This window comes from Pseudophryne corroboree, unplaced genomic scaffold (assembly GCF_028390025.1).
Source record: "Pseudophryne corroboree isolate aPseCor3 unplaced genomic scaffold, aPseCor3.hap2 scaffold_1934, whole genome shotgun sequence".
In the NCBI taxonomy this organism is placed as follows: Eukaryota; Metazoa; Chordata; class Amphibia; order Anura; family Myobatrachidae; genus Pseudophryne; species Pseudophryne corroboree.
In genome coordinates this window covers 1-20,497 of record NW_026968574.1, presented here as the reverse complement: position 1 = coordinate 20,497, position 20,497 = coordinate 1, and the positions used below count along the sequence as shown (strand labels likewise).

Here is a 20,497-nt window from a genome sequence, read left to right as displayed (position 1 = left end):
TTAGTCATGCTTTATTTTATGGCGGCACATAAATGGGTGGACAGATCCAGGGCAAGCACTGCCCACTCATGCATAGTTGTCAACTGATGTGAAGTTCCAGGGGGCAATCTCAGTTATAAAGGGAAGTATCTGGAAATTGTCCCTAGTTAAAAAAAAAAAAAAAATTTGATCAACTCCATTTATTTAGTATGATATCCCAGGTGATAGGATGCCGGCAGTCAGAACAACATACTTTATTAAATAACACATCTCAAACTACCATACCCAGGATTCAAACCTATAACCTGTTGAATTCTAATCAAACACCCTACCTATTGAGCTATTTGATCCTGCATAAAAATTGTGAACATTATATGAAGCTATTGGTACTTTGCAAAAAAAAAGAATCAGCATTACAACGCAGCAGATCCATGCAGTTTGCAGCCACACACTACATGTATCTGCTCAGCCACAATGCTGATTATTTCTTCACAAAGTACAAGGTGAGCTCCAAACAGAATTCTCTAGCTTAGAATTATACCTTTCTTTGCCAAACCTAGAAGTCGGGCCCCCCACCCTGGGATCCCCCAGAGGGAGGCCTGCACCGTCATGCGGCAGGCTTGTCCGTTTTGGAAGCAGGCTGATGGGCAGCCCAGGATTGCTTCAGTCTGGGCTTGGCAGGTCTGGAAACATGAGCTTGCTTTGGGTATGCCTGACCTTGGGTACGCTTTACCTGGAGGATGAAAGGGCCAAGAAAAGTACTTTTAGCCTTCTGCGTGGTAGGAGTCATACTAGGTAGGCAAGCTGTTTTAGCAGTAGCCAGATCAGCTACAATCTTATTGAGGTCTTCTCCAAAAGGAGATTCAACTGAGGCAGCACAAGGGAACTCTCATCTGGGGACAACAACTGCAGGGAGAACACATATTTTCAGATGAACATGGTAGGGCAGAAGGCTGCCTAATACTGAAGCACCCCCAAACAACAAATCAAATGCAACTTACTTGACAGAGATGTGCCTGAGCAACGGCCCTCCCCAGCCCTATCCCAAATCATACTTATTTTGCATAGGAGATACCATGGTCATGAAGATTGTTCTCCCAGGGTTAGGTTCATTCATTGCATTCTGGGTATGCTGACCCCTGTGATTTCCCCAAATGTGGGAAACTCGACTGCATTATTTGTGGTAGTGGGGGACTGTATTTGTGCTTTCCTCTGGTCAGCTCTGGTAAAATTCAGATTTCTTTGTCTCAGATCTTCCTCTAGCCTTGTTCTTCTTTCGAGAGTTCCCTTGTGCTGCCTCAGTTGGATCTCCTTCACTTGACAGGGGGGTGCCCGAGCAGCGACCCTCCCCAGCTCTAGCCCAACTCCTACTTACCTGCCAGGTGAGATACTATGATCATGAAGTTGCTTCTCCCAGGGCAAGGCTCACCCATTGCACTCTGGGTGTGCTGCCCCTGCGATTTCCCCAAATGTGGGAAACTTGACTGCATAATTTGAGTTTTCCCTGGTCGGCTCTCATGTAATTCAGATCTCTTTGTCTCAGGTCTCTCTCCAGCCTAGTTTGCTGTCTGGTTCCACTTCTTTTTTCTTGAGCCCCTCCCTTCTATACCCTTGTGCACTATCCTGACTTCTCCTCCCGTCTGCTTACTTTGTGCCTCCCAATGCACAATGCAAACTACGGGTAGTGCTGCAGGGCCCACACCCTTTTACTTGCTTTACAGAGCAGCTCTGGAGCTGTTACAGTGCCCAGCTGCTGCAAGAAATCAGCTTGAATGCTTCAGGGGCTGGGGAATGGCCAACATGAGCCCCACACCGAAGGAGGGTGGGGGTGCTTAATGCCAACTAGGGGTCATCCAAGCACCACAAAAGGCCTCCATGCCCTGCACGCTCCTTTTCTCTTTTCATATGCAGACAAGGGTTGAAGCCACCTTTGACCCACTGCTTGGATGACATCACCATATTCAAATCCATCTGCTGCAGGCCATCCCCCAGGAATGCTTGCACTAGTTGTTGCATTTGGTTTGTTGTTTGGGGGTGCTTCAGTATTAGGCAGCCTTCTGCCACCCCATGTTCATCTGAAAATATGTGTTCTCCCTGCAGTTGTTGTCCCCAGATGAGAGTTCCCTTGTGCTGCCTCAGTTGAATCTCCTTTACTTGACAGAGATGTGCCTGAGCAGCGGCCCTCCCCAGCTCTATCCCAAATCATACTTATTTTGCATAGGAGATACTATTGTCATGAAGATTGTTTTCCCAGGGTGAGGTTCATTCATTGCATTCTGGGTATGCTGACCCCTGTGATTTCCCCAAATGTGGGAAACTCGACTGCATTATTTGTGGTAGTGGTGGACTGTGTTTGTGCTTTCCTCTGGTCAGCTCTGGTAAAGTCAGATTTCTTTGTCTCAGATCTTCCTCTAGCCTTGTTCTTCTTTTGAGAGTTCCCTTGTGCTGCCTCAGTTGGATCTCCTTCACTTGAAAGGTAGTGCCCGAGCAGCGACCCTCCCCAGCTCTAGCCCAACTCCTACTAACCTGCCAGGTGAGATACTATGATCATGAAGGTGCTTCTCCCAGGGCAAGGCTCACCCATTGCACTCTGGGTGTGCTGCCCCTTGCGATTTCCCCAAATGTGGGAAACTTGACTGCATAATTTGTGTTTCCCCTGGACGGCTCTCGTATAATTCAGATCTCTTTGTCTCAGGTCTCTCTCCAGCCTAGTATGCTGTCTGTTTCCACTTCTCTTTTCTTGAGCCCCTCCCTTCTATAACCTTGTGCACTATCCTGACTTCTCCTCCCGTCTGCTTACTTTGTGCCTTCCAATGCACAATGCAAACTACAGGTAGTGCTGCAGGGCCCACACCCTTTTACTTGCCTTACAGAGCAGCTCTGGAGCTGTTACAGTACCCAGCTGCTGCAAGAAATCAGCTTGAATGCTTCAGGGGCTGGGGCATGGCCAACATGAGCCCCACACCGAAGGAGGGTGGGGGTGTTTAATGCGAACTAGGGGTCATCCAAGCGTCGCAAAAGGCCGCCATGCCCTGCATATCCCTTTTCTCTTTTCATAAGCAGACGAGGGTTGAAGCCAACTTTGACCCACTGCTTGGATGACATCACTTGCTGCCTTTCCAATGAAGCAAGTTTAATTTAGTAATAGGTGAAAAACCATCCCTACAAAGGTGTTAATCAGATACTTGGCTTTGTGGACACTTTTCAGAGAACAAATTAGTTAGCATAAAAATAAAGCCAGAAAATGAAGAGCTGTTTAATCACTCAATTGGATTTTTCTGCAAGCGTATTTCTTTTTCTCTGCAACCCACTGCTAAGTTGTGCTTCCTAGCTGTTCTTTTATAAAATCACTTAATCAAATCTAACTCTGATTACATCAGAGAAGGCCAGGTACCCTACACCATAAGAGGGGGTTTGAAATTTTGACTTGTCTACTTAAAGATCACCAAAATCTGATGACAAGGTCAATAACATCCCTGGGTGGGATTGAACCACCAACCCTTTGGTTAATAACCAAACACACTAACCGATTGCACCACAGAGACACTTTGCAAAAGTACATACTGACAAAGGTTAATAAGCATTCATCTAGAACGTTTCCTAGAAAACTTTAAAAAGTCAATAATCTGGAGAGTTTTTGTAAGATGTTTCTTCCATCAACCAATGAAGAAACGCATTGGTACTTTCCCATGATGAGTGAGTGCTTCAGGATCTCTTGCACTTACATGTGCAGCAGAGTACTGCAATGGAAGCATGCTGGGCCCCTTAACCCAGAGGTAGGCAGATTGAAACTATCCTCTGCTATATGCATTTTTTTTTTGTTAATTAAAGTAATCCAAAACTGGGATTGATATTTTTGCTCTTTTATTTTTACTTAAAGTACAATAACTTTTACCATTTTAATTTGTTTTAATAGTATATTGACAGTATTGTTTTCTTTCAAAAATCCACTTAATTTTCTTTACCCTATTATTAAAATGGTAATTGACAAAAACAAACTACATTGTCACCAGAAGAGCAATACAAAATGTACAAGTGATATATTAAAATCATCTTTCCAGCTTGAATTTCAATGATGCATTGGGGCAACGATTTTGTGAGAAACATCTTCACCCTTAAATAAAGATTTTCTTAATTCCTTACCTGTGTGCTAATTAGATATCACCTTGTTTTCACATTAAACAGACTTCCACATGAGAAAGCAGCAAGGATGCAGTGGCGTTAATGTTTCCTGGTGTCAACCTGTATTATTTCAGTAGATATTGAAATGAGGATGCATCTTGCTGCCTTTCCAATGAAGCAAGTTTAATTTAGTAATAGGTGAAAAACCATCCCTACAAAGATGTTAATCAGATACTTGGCTTTGTGGACACTTTTCAGAGAACAAATTTGTTAGCATAAAAATAAAGCCAGAAAATGAAGAGCTGCTTAATCACTCAATTTGATTTTTTTGCCAGCATATTTCTTTTTCTCTGCAAACCACTGCTAAATTGTGCTTCCTAGCTGTTTTTATAAAATCACTGAATCAAATCTAACTCTGATTACATCAGAGAAGGCCAGGTACCCTACACCATAACAGGGGTTTTTGAAATTTTGACTTGTCTACTTAAAGATCACCAAAATCTGATAACAAGGTCAATTACATCCCTCGGTGGGATTGAACCACCAACCTTTTGGTTAATAGCTGTACACACTAACTGATTGCGCCACAGCGACACTTTGCAAAAGTACATACTGACAAAGGCTAATAAGCATTCATCTAGAACGTTTCCTAGAAAAACTTTAAATAGTCAATAATCTGGAGAGTTTTTGTAAGATGTTTCTTCCATCAACCAATGAAGAAACACATTGGTACTTTCCCATGATGAGTGAGTGCTTCAGGATCTCTTGCAATTACATGTGCAGCAGAGTACTGTAATGGAAGCATTCTGGGTCCATAGCCCAGAGGTAGGCAGATTGAAACTATCCTCTGCTATATGCATTTTTTTTTTTGTTAATTAAAGTAATCCAAAACTGGGATTGATATTTTTGCTCTTTTATTTTTACTTAAAGTACAATAACTTTTACCATTTTCATTTGTTTTAATAGTATATTGACAGTATTGTTTTCTTTCAAAAATCCACTTAATTTTCTTTACCCGATTATTAAAATGGTAATTGACAAAAACAAACTACATTGTCACCAGAAGAGCAATACAAAATGTACAAGTGATATATTAAAATCATCTTTCCAGCTTGAATTTCAATGATGCATTGGGGCAACGATTTTGTGAGAAACATCTTCACCCTTAAATAAAGATTTTCTTAATTCCTTACCTGTGTGCTAATTAGATATCACCTTGTTTTCACATTAAACAGACTTCCACATGAGAAAGCACAAAGGATGCAGTGGCGTTAATGTTTCCTGGTGTCAACCTGTATTATTTCAGTAGATATTGAAATGAGGATGCATCTTGCTGCCTTTCCAATGAAGCAAGTTTAATTTAGTAATAGGTTAAAAACCATCCCTACAAAGATGTTAATCAGATACTTGGCTTTGTGGACACTTTTCAGAGAACAAATTTGTTAGCATAAAAATAAAGCCAGAAAATGAAAAGCTGTTTAATCACTCAATTGGATTTTTTTGCCAGCATATTTCTTTTTCTCTGCAACCCACTGCTAAATTGTGCTTCCTAGCTGTTTTTATAAAATCACTGAATCAAATCTAACTCTGATTACATCAGAGAAGGCCAGGTACCCTACACCATAAGAGGGGGTTTGAAATTTTCACTTGTCTACATAAAGATCACCAAAATCTGATAACAAGGTCAATTACGTCCCTGGGTGGGATTGAACCACCAACCTTTTGGTTAATAGCCTTACACAGTAACTGATTGCGCCACAGCAACACTTTGTAAAAGTCCATACTGACAAAGGCTAATAAGCATTCATCTAGAACGATTCCTAGAAACATTTTAAAAAGTCAATAATGTGGAGAGTTTTTGTAAGATGTTTCTTCCATCAACCAATGAAGAAACACATTGGTACTTTCCCATGATGAGTGAGTGCTTCAGGATCTCTTGCACTTACATGTGCAGCAGAGTACTGTAATGGAAGCATGCTGGGTCCATAACCCAGAGGTAGGCAGATTGAAACTATCCTTTGCTATATGCATTTTTTTTTTGTTCATTAAAGTAATCCAAAACTGGGATTGATATTTTAGCTTTTATTTTTACTTAAAGTACAATAACTTTTACCATTTTAATTTGTTTTAGTGCAAATGGCATATCAGCAGTCAGCACTAACTGGTGACATGCCATTTGTACAAGTAAGCCATGTGTGACTAATATATAAACATGCTTTATTAAATAACACCTCAAACTATCATACCCAGGATTCAAACCTATAACCTGTTGAATTCTAATCAAACACCCTACCCATGGAGCTACTTGATCCTGCATCTTTTCTAACCTCCAAAAACAGATTCAGTTGCATTTTCCAGCGTGTTTTGTTTGCGCCTTTGCAAATGTCTTACATCGACAAACTTATTTAGTACTATTTTGCAAATAGGGTTACATTGTCGCAACATTGTGTTCCCTAATTGCTTGATTTTTTAAATGCAACAATTGATAAAGACACCTGATAATTGCTCTGTGGAGTCTTATTTTGTGTTTTGTGTTTAGTCTTTAGATCTGAATTTGAATGTACTTGTGAACTAACTTAATTTCCTACTTCTAAATTCATTCCTAAATTCACTACTTACATGAATCCTGTAGTTGGGCATTTTGGGACTTCGATTGTGGGCATTGTTTTGTGTCCAGACCAGCAGCAGGTGGTGTGCATTTGCTGGAAAGGCATCGAAGACCTCCGATATGCTGCATCTCCTGATGTGTGTCTCCCTCAAGTGGCTGTCAGCAAATGCCTGCTAGACACCCCATTCCAAGCTGATTGTGACATCATGGAACATGCATCATAGAACAGGCATGCTAAAACATGGGTCTTCAACCTGCGACCCTCCAGCTGCTGTGGAACTACACATCCCAGCATGCCCTGCCTCAGTTTTAGCATACCTTAATAGCAAAACTGTGGCAGGGCATGCTGGGATGTGTAGTTTCACAGCAGCTGGAGGGCCACAGGATGAAGACCCATGTGCTAGAGCCAAGCCGCAGGTACATTGAATGCTAGCAAGCTGAATATTTAAATCCTTTTTGTTCCGCAGCATTCCAATGCGGAAGATTCCATGGAACCAGAGATCCTTCCATTGAGAAGGACATGCTGCCTGGATGACTACACTGTGCAAATTAAATCACGGAGCCAGTTGGCTTGTGGGTGGCTCTGGTGACTGGGTGGTTGGGTGGGTGGTGTGTCGGAAGTGGAGCGCATGCAAATGATTGTGTATCATCCAGCTAGTGAGAGAGAAAACTCATGCAGGAGTGTTCCTGCTTGTCAGTGGGTTATGCACCTTGCCAGACGTTAAATCTACATAGAGCAGCTGGAGGGGACAAGAGCAGGTTTGCAAAATATAGATAGAAGAGCATATATGCTGGCGCATTCTCCATGATTGTGTCAGCTTATGTTTTGGTGCACTGCACTTTCCTCCACTAAGTTTTAGCCATTTTTGTTAAGCTCAAGTGTAGTTGCTTCTCGGCCTTTTGGCTGTGATCTTGTATCGTGGTTGAAGGGTCTGCTGGAGGGAGGGATTGTTTTCTTCATTGGCGAAAGACCAAAGATATTCCAGGATGGAAGGCTTGGGAACACTATCTGTTTTTCAGTTGTGGAAGAGCACAGAGGTCGGATTGGACTACATTCTATAGTAAAGGATATCTTTCTATTTATTGACCCTCCCCTTATATGTGTCTGTGTTACAATAAAGCTTCGGTTTTGTGAATCCCTCACCCTCTTACACTCCACACCCATAGCCTTATTAACTGTTGTATTATTGTATACTTTAAATGTATAGTGCAGTTCATGATTTATAGTGCAGACTGGCCTGTGCTGTAGTTCTTGAACTGTACTATACCGTCAGCATTTGTATTGTGTTTTGGCTGTGCTGCAACACTGTATTTATGTGTGCAATGTTTATGTATGTTTTTTTTTTATGTCAATAAAGACTGCTTTTTCAAGCCAATATCTGAAAACAATCAATGTTTATCTTTGATGGCAATAAAAGTGGTATGATATTTGATGCTTTTGAAATCCAATATCTGATATGTCCCCTATCTGGGAACCATATATTAAATGGCTTTTCAGAAAAGGGAGATGGGAGAAGAGCTTTCATTACTTGTAGGACCGATGCACATAAAGAAGCAAAAAAACATACATAAACATTACACACATAAGTACCCGCGTTGCGGCACAGCCAAAACACAATAGAAATGCTGATGGTATAGTACAGTTCAAGAACTACAGCACAGGCCAGCCTACACTATAAATCATGAACTGCACTATACATTTAAACTGTACAATAATACAACAGTTAATAAGGCTATGGGTGTGGAGTGTAAGAGGGTGAGGGAATCACAAGCCCGAAGCTTTATTGAAAGACTGACACATATAAGGGGAGGTTTAATAAATAGAAAGACATCCTTTACTATAGAATGTAGTCCAATCCGACCTCTGTGCTCTTCCACAACTGAAAAACAGATAGTGTTCCCAAGCCTTCCATCCTGGAATATCTTTGGTCTTTCGCCAATGAAGAAAGCAATCCCTCCCTCCAGCAGACCCTTCAACCGCAATACAAGATCACAGCCAAAAGGCCGAGAAGCAACTACACTTGAGCTTAACAAAAATGGCTAAAACTTAGTGGAGGAAAGTGCAGTGCACCAAAACATAAGCTGACACAATCATGGAGAATGCGCCAGCATATATGCTCTTCTATCTATATTTTGCAAACATGCTCTTGTCCCCTCCAGCTGCTCTATGTAGATTTAACGTCTGGCAAGGTGCATAACCCACTGACAAGCAGGCACACTCCTGCATGAGTTTTCACTCTCACTAGCTGGATGATACACAATCATTTGCATGTGCTCCACCTCCGACACACCACCCACCCAACCACCCAGTCACCAGAGCCACCCACAAACCAACTGGCTCCGTGATTTAATTTGCACAGTGTAGTCATCCAGGCAGCATGTCCTTCTCAATGGAAGGATCTCTGGTTCCATGGAATCTTCCGCATTGGAATGCTGCGGAACAAAAAGGATTTAAATATTCAGCTTGCTAGCATTCAATGTACCTGCGGCTTGGCTCTAGCACATGGGTCTTCATCCTGTGGCCCTCCAGCTGCTGTGAAACTACACATCCCAGCACGCCCTGCCACAGTTTTGCTATAAGGTATGCTAAAACTGAGGCAGGGCATGCTGGGATGTGTAGTTCCACAGCAGCTGGAGGGTCGCAGGTTGAAGACCCATGTTTTAGCATGCCTGTTCTATGATGCATGTTCCGTGATGTCACAATCAGCTTGGAATGGGGTGTCTAGCAGGCATTTGCTGACAGCCACTTGAGGGAGACACACATCAGGAGATGCAGCATATCGGAGGTCTTCGATGCCTTTCCAGCAAATGCACACCACCTGCTGCTGGTCTGGACACAAAACAATGCCCACAATCGAAGTCCCAAAATGCCCAACTACAGGATTCATGTAAGTAGTGAATTTAGGAATGAATTTAGAAGTAGGAAATTAAGTTAGTTCACAAGTACATTCAAATTCAGATCTAAAGTCTAGGTAGGCCTCACGTCCTGGCAGCCGCCAGCATTTAAAAATGCCTTGATTAGAGGTACGGAATTAAATGTAGATAAGAAGTAGACACAAAATAAGACTCCGCAGAGCAGTTATCAGGTGTTTTTATCAATTGTTGCATTTAAAAAATCAAGCAATTAGGGAACACAATGTTGCAACAATGTAACCCTATTTGCAAAATAGTACTAAATAAGTTTGTCGATGTAAGACATTTGCAAAGGCGCATCCAAAACACGCTGGAAAATGCAACTGAATCTGTTTTTGGAGGCTAGAATAGGAAATGTGCATCGGTCCTACAAGTACTGAAAGCTCTTCTCCCATCTCCCTTTTCTGAAAAGCCATTTAATATATGGTTCCCAGATAGGGGACATATCAGATATTGCCTTTCAAAAGCAGCAAATATCATACCACTTCTATTGCCATCAAAGATAAACATTGATTGTTTTCAGATATTGGATTGAAAAAGCAGTCTTTATTGACATAAAGAAGCAAAAAAACATACATAAACATTACACACATAAGTACTGTGTTGCAGCACAGCCAAAACACAATACAAATGCTGTCGGTATAGTACAGTTCAAGAACTACAGTACAGGTCAGCCTACACTATAAATCATGAACTGCACTATACATTTAAACAATACAATAGTTAATAAGGCTATGGGTGTGGAGTGTAAGAGGGTGACGGAATCACAAGCCCAAAGCTTTATTGAAAGACAGACACATATAAAGGGAGGATTAATAAATACAAAGATACCCTTTACTATAGAATGTAGTCCAATCCGGTCTTTCAACTCTTCCACAACTGAAAAACGGATAGTGTTCCCAAGCCTTCCATCCTGGAATATCTTCAGTCTCTCGCCAATGAAGAAAACAATCCCTCCAGCAGACTCTTCAACCACAATACAATATCACAGCCAAAAGAGCGAGAAGCAACTACACTTGCGTTTAAACAAAATGGCTAAAACTTAGTGGAGGAAAGTGCAGTGCACCAAAACATAAGCTGACACAATCATGGAGAATGCGCCAGCATATATGCTCTTCTGTGTATATTTTCCAAACCTGCTCTTGTCCCCTCCAGTTGCTCCATGTAGATTTGACGTCTGGCAAGGTGCATAACTCACTGACAAGCAGGCACACTCCTGCATGAGTTTTCTCTCTCACTAGCTGGATGATACACATTCATTTGCATGTGCTCCACCTCCGACACACCGCCCACCCAACCACCCAGTCACCAGAGCCACCCACAAGCCAACTGGCTCCGTGATTTAATTTGCACAGTGCAGTCATCCAGGCAGCATGTCCTTCTCAATGGAATAATCTCTGGTTCCATGGAATCTTCCGCATTGGAATGCTGCGGAACAAAAAGGATTTAAACATTCAGCTTGCTAGCATTCAATGTACCTGCGGTTTGGTTCTAGCACATGGGTCTTCATCCTGTGGCCCTCCAGCTGCTGTGAAACTACACATCCCAGCATGCCCTGCCACAGTTTTGCTATTAAGGTATGCTAAAACTGAGGCAGGGCATGCTGGGATATGTAGTTCCACAGCAGCTGGAGGGTCGCAGGTTGAAGACCCATGTTCTAGCATGCCTGTTCTATGATGCATGTTCCGTGATGTCACAATCAGCTTGGAATGGGGTGTCTAGCATGCATTTGCTGACAGCCACTTGAGGCAGACACACATCAGGAGATGCAGCATATCGGAGGTCTTCGATGCCTTTCCAGCAAATGCACACCACCAGCTGCTGGTCTGGACACAAAACAATGCCCACAATTGAAGGCTCAAAATGCCCAACTACAGGATTAATGTAAGTAGTGAATTTAGGAATGAGTTTAGAAGTAGGAAATTAAGTTAGTTCACAAGTACATTCAAATTCAGATCTAAAGACTAGGTAGGCCTCACGTCCTGGCAGCACCCAGCATTTAAAAATGCCTTGATTATAGGTAGGGAATTAAATGTAGATAAGAAGTAGACACAAAAGAAGACTCCACAGAGCAATTATCAGGTGTCTTTATCAATTTTTGCATTTAAAAAATCAAGCAATTAGGGAACACAATGTTGCGACAATGTAACCCTATTTGCAAAATAGTACTAAATAAGTTTGTCGATGTAAGACATTTGCAAAGGCGCAAACAAAACACGCTGGAAAATGCAACTGAATCTGTTTTTGGAGGTTAGAATAGATGCAGGATCAAGTAGCTCAATGGGTAGGGTGTTTGATTAGAATTTAACAGGTTATAGGTTTGAATCCTGGGTATGATAGTTTGAGGTGTTATTTAATAAAGTATGTTTATATATTAGTCACACATGGCTTACTTGTACAAATGGCATGTCACCAGTTAGTGCTGACTGCTGATATGCCATTTACACAAACATGCCATGTGTGACTGTATATGCATTTAAGGAGGGCACCCCTGCAATACCACAAACCATTGAGTGTCAAGTATACTAGATTTATCTTCATATCTCATGTGCTTTCTCTGAGACCAATCTTGTTATGCCCCTTCCCCACAAGGCATGCGCCTTTTGTCCATATTGCAAAAATGGGGGGGAGGGCATATAATTCTCTGTCACAGGGCACCAAAAAGTCTAGTTATGGCTCTGGTATGCATTATGTAATCTGGCAGACCATCTCTCCAACACTGGCTGGTTGGAATAGAAATCCGGTTATCTATGTGAGCAAATGACCATCAACGATTTACTCTCAAACACTAAAAAATGGACAAAAATGGTCCCCTAAACAAATTGGTTAAATTTTGGGTTTAACCAATTTGTGTAATGACCATTTTTGACCACTTTTCTAGTGTTTGGGAGCAAATGGTTAATTGACATTTGCTCCTATACATTACCAGATTTTCATTCCATCCATCCAGACTGGATAGATAGCCTGACAGATAATTGTGTAGTGTACGCCCAGGATAACTGTTAGTCATGCTTTATTTTATGGCGGCACATAAATGGGTGGACAGATCCAGGGCAAGCACTGCCCACTCATGCATAGTTGTCAACTGATGTGAAGTTCCAGGGGGCAATCTCAGTTATAAAGAGAAGTATCTGGAAATTGTCCCTAGTTAAAAAAAAAAAAATTTTTTTTATCAACTCCATTTATTTAGTATGATATCCCAGGTGATAGGATGCCGGCAGTCAGAACAACATACTTTATTAAATAACACATCTCAAACTACCATACCCAGGATTCAAACCTATAACCTGTTGAATTCTAATCAAACACCCTACCTATTGAGCTATTTGATCCTGCATAAAAATTGTGAACATTATATGAAGCTATTGGTACTTTGCAAAAAAAAAGAATCAGCATTACAACGCAGCAGATCCATGCAGTTTGCAGCCACACACTACATGTATCTGCTCAGCCACAATGCTGATTATTTCTTCACAAAGTACAAGGTGAGCTCCAAACAGAATTCTCTAGCTTAGAATTATACCTTTCTTTGCCAAACCTAGAAGTCGGGCCCCCCACCCTGGGATCCCCCAGAGGGAGGCCTGCACCGTCATGCGGCAGGCTTGTCCGTTTTGGAAGCAGGCTGATGGGCAGCCCAGGATTGCTTCAGTCTGGGCTTGGCAGGTCTGGAAACATGAGCTTGCTTTGGGTATGCCTGACCTTGGGTACGCTTTACCTGGAGGATGAAAGGGCCAAGAAAAGTACTTTTAGCCTTCTGCGTGGTAGGAGTCATACTAGGTAGGCAAGCTGTTTTAGCAGTAGCCAGATCAGCTACAATCTTATTGAGGTCTTCTCCAAAAGGAGATTCAACTGAGGCAGCACAAGGGAACTCTCATCTGGGGACAACAACTGCAGGGAGAACACATATTTTCAGATGAACATGGTAGGGCAGAAGGCTGCCTAATACTGAAGCACCCCCAAACAACAAATCAAATGCAACTTACTTGACAGAGATGTGCCTGAGCAACGGCCCTCCCCAGCCCTATCCCAAATCATACTTATTTTGCATAGGAGATACCATGGTCATGAAGATTGTTCTCCCAGGGTTAGGTTCATTCATTGCATTCTGGGTATGCTGACCCCTGTGATTTCCCCAAATGTGGGAAACTCGACTGCATTATTTGTGGTAGTGGGGGACTGTGTTTGTGCTTTCCTCTGGTCAGCTCTGGTAAAAGTCAGATTTCTTTGTCTCAGATCTTCCTCTAGCCTTGTTCTTCTTTCGAGAGTTCCCTTGTGCTGCCTCAGTTGGATCTCCTTCACTTGACAGGGGGGTGCCCGAGCAGCGACCCTCCCCAGCTCTAGCCCAACTCCTACTTACCTGCCAGGTGAGATACTATGATCATGAAGTTGCTTCTCCCAGGGCAAGGCTCACCCATTGCACTCTGGGTGTGCTGCCCCTGCGATTTCCCCAAATGTGGGAAACTTGACTGCATAATTTGAGTTTTCCCTGGTCGGCTCTCATGTAATTCAGATCTCTTTGTCTCAGGTCTCTCTCCAGCCTAGTTTGCTGTCTGGTTCCACTTCTTTTTTCTTGAGCCCCTCCCTTCTATACCCTTGTGCACTATCCTGACTTCTCCTCCCGTCTGCTTACTATGTGCCTCCCAATGCACAATGCAAACTACAGGTAGTGCTGCAGGGCCCACACCCTTTTACTTGCTTTACAGAGCAGCTCTGGAGCTGTTACAGTGCCCAGCTGCTGCAAGAAATCAGCTTGAATGCTTCAGGGGCTGGGGAATGGCCAACATGAGCCCCACACCGAAGGAGGGTGGGGGTGCTTAATGCGAACTAGGGGTCATCCAAGCACCACAAAAGGCCTCCATGCCCTGCACGCTCCTTTTCTCTTTTCATATGCAGACGAGGGTTGAAGCCAACTTTGACCCACTGCTTGGATGACATCACCATATTCAAATCCATCTGCTGCAGGCCATCCCCCAGGAATGCTTGCACTAGTTGTTGCATTTGGTTTGTTGTTTGGGGGTGCTTCAGTATTAGGCAGCCTTCTGCCACCCCATGTTCATCTGAAAATATGTGTTCTCCCTGCAGTTGTTGTCCCCAGATGAGAGTTCCCTTGTGCTGCCTCAGTTGAATCTCCTTTACTTGACAGAGATGTGCCTGAGCAACGGCCCTCCCCAGCCCTATCCCAAATCATACTTATTTTGCATAGGAGATACTATTGTCATGAAGATTGTTCTCCCAGATTTAATTAAGTGATTTTATAAAAAACAGCTAGGAAGCACAATTTAGCAGTGGGTTGCAGAGAAAAAAATAACATTTTAAACCTACCGGTAAATTTTTTCTCTCGTAGTCCGTAGAGGATGATGGGGACTCCGTAAGGACCATGGGGGATAGACGGGCTCCGCAGCAGACATGGGCACTTTAAGAAAGACTTTAGATCTGGGTGTGCACTGGCTCCTCCCTCTATGCCCCTCCTCCATACCTCAGTTAGAGAAACTGTGCCCAGAGGAGACGGACAGTACGAGGAAAGGATTTTTGTTAATCCAAGGTCAAGATTCATACCAGCCACACCAATCACACCGTATAACTTGTGATATACTACCCAGTTAACAGTATGAAAACAACATAGCATCAGTCCAAGACCGATGAAAACTAACATATAACCCTTATGTAAGCAATAACTATATACAAGTCTTGCAGAAGTAGTCCGCACTTGGGACGGGCACCCAGCATCCTCTACGGACTACGAGAAAAAGATTTACCGGTAGGTTTAAAATCTTATTTTCTCTTACGTCCTAAAAGATGCTGGGGACTCCGTAAGGACCATGGGGATTATACCAAAGCTCCCAAACGGGCTCCTGCGGATGACTCTGCAGCACCGATTGAGCAAACAGGAGGTCCTCCTCAGCCAGGGTATCAAACTTATAGAACTTTGCAAAGGTGTTTGAACCCGACCAAGTAGCAGCTCGGCACAGCTGTAGTGCCGAGACCCCCGGGCAGCTGCCCAAGAAGAGCCCACCTTCCTAGTGGAATGGGCCTTGACTGAATTAGGCAACGGCAATCCCGCCATAGAATGCGCCTGCTGAATCGTGTTACAGATCCAGAGAGCAATAGTCTGATTTGAAGCAGGGGTGCCAATCTTGTTGGCTGCATACAGGACAAACAGTGCTTCTGTTTTTCTGACTCTAGCCGTTCTGGCCACGTAAATTTTCAAAGCCCTGACCACATCAAGGGACTCGGAATCCTCCAAGTCACGCGTAGCCACAGGCACCACAATAGGTTGGTTCATATGAAAGGATGAGTCCACTTTTAGCAGGAATTGAGGACGGGTCTGCAATTCCGCTCTATCCATATGGAAAACCAGATAGGGGATTTTATGTGATAAAGCTGCTAATTCCGACACTCGCCTAGCGGAAGCCAAGGCTAATAACATGACCACCTTCCAAGTGAGATATTTAAACTCCACCATTTTAAGTGGTTCAAACCATAACCTTAACACCACGTTAAGGTCCCAAGGGACCACCGGAGGTACAAAAGGAGGCTGAATATGCAGTACTCCCTTCACAAAAGTTTGTACTTACTTCAGGAAGAGAGGCCAATTCCTTTTGAAAGAAAATGGATAAGGCCAAAATCTGAACCTTAATAGAGCCTAATTTTAGGCCCAAATTCACTCCAGTTTGTAGGAAGTGAAGGAAGTGGCCCAGGTGGAATTCTTACGTATGAGCATTCCTGGCCTCACACAAAGAAACATATTTTCGCCATATACAGTGATAATGTTTAGATGTCACGTCCTTCCTAGCCTTTATTAGCGTAGGAATGACCTCATCTGGAATACCCTTTTCCGCTAGGATCCGGCGTTCAACCGCCATGCCGTCAAACGCAGCCGCGGTAAGTCTTGGAACAGACAGGGCCCCTGTTGCAACAGGTCCTGTCTTAGAGGAAGTGGCCACGGATCTTCTGTGAGCATTTCCTGCAGATCTGGATACCAGGTCCTTCGCGGCCAATCTGGAACAATGAGAATTGTTCTTACTCCTCTTTTTCTTACTATTATCAACACCTTGGGTATGAGAGGTAGAGGAGGAAATACATAGACCGACCGGAACACCCACGGTGTCACTAGGGCGTCTACAGCTACTGCCCGAGGGTCTCTTGACCTGTTGCAATACCTCTGTAGCTTTTTGTTGAGGCGGGACGCCATCATGTCTATCTGGAACAGTCCCCACCGACTTGCAATCTGTGCGAAGACTTCCTGATGGAGTCCCCACTCTCCTGGATGTAGGTCGTGTCTGCTGAGGAAGTCTGCATCCCAGTTGTCCACTCCCGGAATGAACACTGCTGACAGTGCGCTTTGATAAAGCTAAATATTTATCTTATTTAAAACCCTTTGTGAGGTCTAAGAACACTGTACGCTATTTGCGTATGGAGTACCGTAAGGGTACGCTCGTTGCGTAACAATCGCTTAGCCGTGGTCGAGACGCTCAAGCGTCACGTTCGCTCACGGCCAAGAGATCACAGGCAGGCACGCTATTGGCTGCTGACTAACGTAATGGTTCGCTATAGCGTAACGGACGCTGTATCGGGAGCGGGCTGCTCGAGCGATACAGACGCTCACGAGAATACGCTGTTGGTATCGGGCACACTTATAGGTGAGCGACTACCGTAATGCTACGCTATCAGCGTAGCGGACGCTCGAGACCACGAGGAGATCACGAGCGGCGCCGACGCTCACAATGTTAAACCTTTATGTCTAAACCACAAACAATGTAATTTGCTGTAAAACCTTAGTGTAGAGATAGGGTGTAAATGCAACACTGTATAACCTTATTAACTCAAAAGCTGTTCGAGCGTCACCGACGCTCTGAGAATACTTAACACTATAAGAAATACACAAATACCGTGCTTAGGGTCCAACGCCTAATATATATATTATGAATGTTATACTTGCAAAAGAATTAATACAATACAAGTCATACACTACAATATAACATAGACTAACTAACCAGGTAACTACACAGTAAATACAATACAAGTACGTTTAAGAGAAAATGAGAGAAAGAGAAGAGAGAGAGAGAAAGATATGGCCCATAATAACAAGAAAAGACAATATGATTACGGAGAAAACTTACGCACAAAGGAAACGATCGCATGCGCCTCTGGACATCCAGCTCCCGATTTTCAGCAATGATAACCGATGAAGAGTGAGTGCTGGATGTGATCGGCCTGTCTATTTATGCCCCACACACAATACAATTCAATGGTCCCTACAATCTCATTGTTCATTGGACACAGGAATTCGTCTTCGCATTATAACAAAAGGTCATAGGTTGATTCATACAGGTGGGCTGTGACTATTTCCAACAGCTCAGGTGGGAGGGAAACTGGGTTTCCCGCCGCATGGATAAGTAAGTGCAAATACAGTAAATGTTCATAAACTTCTTATGTCCATAACTATTCGCACGAGCGATTGATCCGCTTCAAACCAACACCGGAATATTGCTAATTAAATACTCTTCCGATGGATACTAAACACCACTGTATTACTCCTGTCTGACCCTTCGTATCAAACAATGAGGGATCTCTCTGTCCAGGAACATACTACATTAACTAAACTTTCAGAATCTATCAAAGGGACCATAATCTACAAAATGCATTATATGGTGAAAATATGTAACGAAAGAGTCGCCCGCTAGACGCACACAATCTCTACCGTAAATGTGCATACCGTGCGCCTGCGGGTGCCCGCAACAGCGAGTATGCGCACGCACGGTAGAGCGCACGCATGCGCAGCAGGGACACATATGAGGTGCAAATATGGCAGTGTGCATCGTGATATTTTTCTGACTTTGACAGTCCACCCTTTGGCAGTCAACAATAACTGCCACTTCCTAAAACATTTCAAAAAGAGAAAAATATATGTCAGGGGTTAATACATTTACATGGTTGGGTAGGGGAGGAGAGGAGAAGGTAGGAAAAGGGTATGACCTAGTGAGATAGCAGAAGCATGTGTGTATGAATCCATGTTTGGGGGGTCATGTATCATCGTGCCGTACGTGTTTTAAATCAAGCTTTGAGGTATTGCGAAGTATACATTTGAATTCCTTCTTATCCCGTGGTACGGGTCTGTGGATGGGCTGTCAAACTTTACCGAGCTTTTTTCGGATTTTGGTTGTAACAAAAATGGGGAGCACATTTTAGTTGATGATACATGAATGGGGGAATATGTGATTGCTGATATCTGTGCCTGTATTCCCTATACTATGTGTGTAATTACCTGAAGGTTGTAGAGATGAAGAAAATACATAGTTACGGTAAATGCAGTGGTATTCTATGTCAGGTTAATGAACATTCGTCGATTGAGGTCTTGTTTGGTGTCTGTTGAATGCAGTCTTCTTTGTGCTTTTGCCCATAAGGTGCGAGCAAAAAGCTTTGTCAATGTCCATAGATTTACAAAAGTGTTGGGCTAGAGTAATTTTAAAATTTCTAGGGAAACTGGGGATCTATGGCATAGTTCATCAAAAATCTGTGTATAAGGTTGTCAAAACTTCTTCTTTAATCCATCTGTTGTCTGTATATCGGCTCATCAAATTCCTCGTCCAAGTGGGTCTTTTTACCTCAGAGGAAAACGGAAAAACAGGTGAAAGAAACGGACCGTAGAAATCGCATTACAATTTCCTCACTCCTTAAACTCATCACCCTGGTACTTCGTTTGCACTTCGTTAAAGCCTGACCGCATCTAAATATCAAGCCAATCGTTATGATAACACCTAAGATACATAGGAGAAACTTCCCTACATCCATTATAACTCCTTGAGCCCATTCTCCTAAACCGGAGAACCAATTTCGCGGGTTCAACCATGACACCCAACTAGTCAGCTCATTACTCACAGCAGCAAGGGTGAGATTGTGTCTCCTGCGAAATTCCCACTTCAATTGGAGAATATCGTCCATCTTTTGGTCTATGACCTCGACCGGGTCCTCGGTACTATTCGTTATATATGTGCAGCATTTCACGCCGTACTGCGTTGCCAGTGTGACACAATATCCACCTGTTACTGCTGTGAGATAATTGAGAATCATTCTATGCTGAACTAGTTCTGTTTTATAAGCTTGAAGTTCTCTTCCAGTATACCTAAACGTGTCATCATACATTTCTGTGATATTGTCTAACAAATTTGCGAGCGCAGATATGTATTTATAATTCAACACTCCTCTGGCGGTGCGAGTGAGGTCTAACGCAAGTAGAAACTGAATCCCGGTGGATTCATGGATCATGTCAGAGGCCGGGTGCTCTGTTCTTTCTATCAGGTGCCGTTTAACTACGTGCTCGTAATGGGTGTGAGTATAAGGAGTTTGGGCAACACGGTGTATGTCTTTCATTTTGGCATGTGATACAGTCATTACCTCAGGCAATACTTTTCCAATATAACACAATCCTTCAGAGTTTGGGGCAAGCCACTTATACGCCTTCCTCCCGCATATGAAATATGCATCATCGGGGAGAACATATGGGACGGAGTAGGACATAACCATATTACACATTTTCCATGTGAAATCTCCTAACCCTAATTCTCCCATCTGTCTAGTACACGTATCAGCTTGTACGATATGTGCACAGTATCCTGGTGATACCTCTCCAACTCTCGTAATTCTACTTCCTAGGGTATACCTATACCGGAAAGATTTTCCTCTACTGGCTATGTGGCGTATAAGCTCTGTATCTGTCGGCATTCTATCTGCTCTATATGAAAAGGTCATGGTTTGGTTACTCCATGACACTTCCCAATTTCCCGGCTTTCGGGGATTGGAAATGTTAAAACATATGAGGGATCTATCCACATGATATTGGTGGAGCTTCAAACTAGGAGGACTGGAGATATTAAA

At 43.1% G+C, this 20,497-nt stretch overlaps 6 non-coding genes across 6 annotated transcripts; all 6 read left to right on the top strand.

Annotated features, from left to right (window-relative positions):
• Nucleotides 1–1,030: 1,030 nt before the first annotated feature.
• On the top strand, nt 1,031–1,194 carry LOC135004422 (U1 spliceosomal RNA). Its single transcript, XR_010205194.1, has one exon. It is a non-coding gene; the product is annotated as a U1 spliceosomal RNA (small nuclear RNA).
• A 152-nt stretch (nt 1,195–1,346) lies between these two features.
• Nucleotides 1,347–1,509, top strand: LOC135004424 (U1 spliceosomal RNA). Its single transcript, XR_010205195.1, has one exon. It is a non-coding gene; the product is annotated as a U1 spliceosomal RNA (small nuclear RNA).
• Nucleotides 1,510–2,183: 674 nt separating this feature from the next.
• On the top strand, nt 2,184–2,347 carry LOC135004403 (U1 spliceosomal RNA). Its single transcript, XR_010205176.1, has one exon. It is a non-coding gene; the product is annotated as a U1 spliceosomal RNA (small nuclear RNA).
• A 150-nt stretch (nt 2,348–2,497) lies between these two features.
• On the top strand, nt 2,498–2,661 carry LOC135004409 (U1 spliceosomal RNA). Its single transcript, XR_010205182.1, has one exon. It is a non-coding gene; the product is annotated as a U1 spliceosomal RNA (small nuclear RNA).
• Nucleotides 2,662–13,655: 10,994 nt separating this feature from the next.
• On the top strand, nt 13,656–13,819 carry LOC135004401 (U1 spliceosomal RNA). Its single transcript, XR_010205174.1, has one exon. It is a non-coding gene; the product is annotated as a U1 spliceosomal RNA (small nuclear RNA).
• Nucleotides 13,820–13,971: 152 nt separating this feature from the next.
• Nucleotides 13,972–14,134, top strand: LOC135004421 (U1 spliceosomal RNA). The gene has a single exon (XR_010205193.1). It is a non-coding gene; the product is annotated as a U1 spliceosomal RNA (small nuclear RNA).
• Nucleotides 14,135–20,497: the final 6,363 nt, after the last annotated feature.